The 2,675-nt window shown below is 39.9% G+C and overlaps 1 non-coding gene across 1 annotated transcript; it reads left to right on the top strand.

The window, feature by feature from the left end:
- Positions 1–542: 542 nt before the first annotated feature.
- On the top strand, positions 543–649 carry LOC125814823 (small nucleolar RNA R71). The gene has a single exon (XR_007442134.1). It is a non-coding gene; the product is annotated as a small nucleolar RNA R71 (small nucleolar RNA).
- Positions 650–2,675: the final 2,026 nt, after the last annotated feature.

The raw sequence follows: 2,675 nt of genomic DNA, 5'->3' as shown, positions 1-2,675 counted from the left end.
TTCCTTGGGGTCTATACTGATTCTGACCTTGACCCTGATTTTGAATTCCACCCCAAGAAAAGTCCAGGTGGTTGCGCCAACTCGGGTTGTAAGAGTTTCCATAATTTTGCTAGCCTCCTCCTCGTTGGGCATTGCCTACAAAATTAACAAAGTTTGGGTTTGTACCACATACCTCTGCACTATGATCACCACATCCGCATATCTCACACCAAGATGGTGGTTGTTGAACTGCATTTACCTGCGCGGGATGTTGTCCCAATGCTAGATTACTGAAGTGGGTGTTCATCATATTCTGTATAGTAGCAATCTGTGCAGTTAAGAAAGTCACGACATCTACCTCTAGCATACCTGCAGTTTTCTGAATAACCGGTTTCACCCCTTATCCGTTCCGTTCGGGGTTTCCCTGTGAGATCCTGTCCAGCAAGGTGAATAGTTCAGCATATGTCTTCTCTAAAGCTTAACCACCTGCAGTTGAATCAAGTCGAATTTTGGTGTTAGGCTCCAATCCTTCATTGAAGGTATGGACCAACACCTCATTAGACTGATGATGATGTGGGCAGCTCATCGACATCGATTTAAACCTGTCCCAAGCTTGGTACAAGGTCTCTCCCCCTTTCTGTCTAAAGCTCAAAATATCACTCCTCAACCTAGCTATTTTTCCAGATGGTAAAAATATGATGAGGAACTTCTGTGCTAAATCATTCCAGGTGGTAATTAAGTTCGCGGGCTCTGAGTTTAACCATCTTTTTGCTTCCCCAAGCAGAGAAAAAGGAATAAAGTGAGCCTCACATAATCCACATTCACTCCAGCTGGAGTGTACGTATTACTGATATCGAGGAAATTCTGAATGTGAATTGTTGGATCCTCGTACGACAGACCATTGAACTACCCAGTAGTGTGCAATAGTTGCACCATACTCTGTTTCAATTCAAACCTTCCACCAGCTTTAGGTTTCTGAATGCAAGATGTCACATTGGTGGGATGTGGGATTGCCACGTCTCTTACTTTCAACTCAGCCATTATTATTTCAGGTTACTCTTGTTCAACTCTTGTTACTGGAGATGTTGGATCACTAGCAGCAAGAGGAACTGGGTACGTAAGTCGTCTTTGCCTTCTCCGATAGTGAACAAACCTTTCCGTCTTTGCCAGATTTGTCATCCAGTTTGAAATTTCAGAACAACCTACAACAATGAATTGCTAAGATCAAGTTGTTAACACTTGCTTTTTACCCTCAGAAATAAGAAAAATCAAATAATTTCTAATTCTAAAGTCCCCGACAGCAGGGTCAAAAATTTATTGCGTCCAAATCGCATATGCAAGTGCACGTGGTCGTTCAAGTATTAAAGTGGATCTTATAAAGATCCGGGTATCGTACCCACAGGGACTTATGCTTGGAATCACTCAATTTCTCTAACTTTCAACTAAGCACAAGTGTTACCAAGATTTCAAAAGTGATTTAATTTCTAATTCTAAGAATTCAACAAAATGTAACAAACACGATTCTATTTCAAAGGTTTAAAAACATTGATTGGGTAAAGTCCAGAGCTGCAGCTTTTATCAGGATTCATGCAATCAATATCATTTATATGGGTACTTATCAACTATAGAATCGATGAATCACAGGGCTAAATGTATGATCATGGTCTCCCGACCTCTAATCGCCTACGATAAATAACACCTTAACTACATCATTGAGCGGGGATAAGATGGATTAAGTACCGAGCATTACGATTTCTTCATGTATAGTGACCCAAACATGGTTTCTAGGTATATCCCTAGCCTAGATACAAATTAATCCTAGTTATTTAGAATTAATCATGCTCCTTATGTCCCACGTTCTATCCTCTTATTCCTCTCCCGAGTTCAATTTGGACAATGTATTTATTTCAATGGTGATCAGTCACGAAATACGAAAAGCAAGAACATAAGAAAGATTCATATGATAATTGACATTAACCCAATGAAAACTTATTAGATTACAATCATCCTGTGGCCACAACCCTAGAACTAGGGTATTTAGCTACTCATAATCCAAAATACGATCAAACAATGTTCAATAAACATAAAGAGATCGAAAGGAAAAAAGTTTAGGAAAGAACCCTAAAAATGGTGAAAATGTTCTCCCAAGTTGTCGTTCTTCAAAACCCAGAAAAAGAATTTCTTAATAAAATAAAATAACGACCTATTTATACTAAAAGTCAAAACGGCCAAAAACTGGGGCTTAGGAGCGCGACGCGGAGGCATCTTTAAATTCCCATCAGAGCATAATTTCACATCTTCGCGACGCGAGCACTTTACAGAGTGCTCTGCCTCGAAGTCGTTTCTTGCTAATTAATTTTTTAACCCTTTCCGAGTTGCGGAGACACATCTATACTTTGATGTGCGAGAAAATGCACCCCTCCACGACGTGGCTGCTACACGGAGGGCTCTGCTTCAATTCACCATTTCACAAGCCAAAACTAAAATTCATCTCCACGACACGGAGAAGATACGGAGATGCCTTGAATGGCATTTCTTCAAACTTCTTCCTTGCTTCTTTTTGACTCGGATCTTTTGTATTCCCCATTGTCCATTTTTGAGCTCGTTTATCCAATTAAGCTCACTTACACAACTAATCATGTTGGTTAGCTCATACACAACCAAAAGACTCGATAAGACTATAAACGTTACATATT

Source organism: Solanum verrucosum, unplaced genomic scaffold (assembly GCF_900185275.1).
Source record: "Solanum verrucosum unplaced genomic scaffold, falcon-dt-bn FXZP01000351.1, whole genome shotgun sequence".
Taxonomy (NCBI): domain Eukaryota; kingdom Viridiplantae; phylum Streptophyta; class Magnoliopsida; order Solanales; family Solanaceae; genus Solanum; species Solanum verrucosum.
The sequence above is the reverse complement of the archived record's forward strand: the minus strand, read 5'-3'. Positions and strand labels throughout refer to the sequence as shown.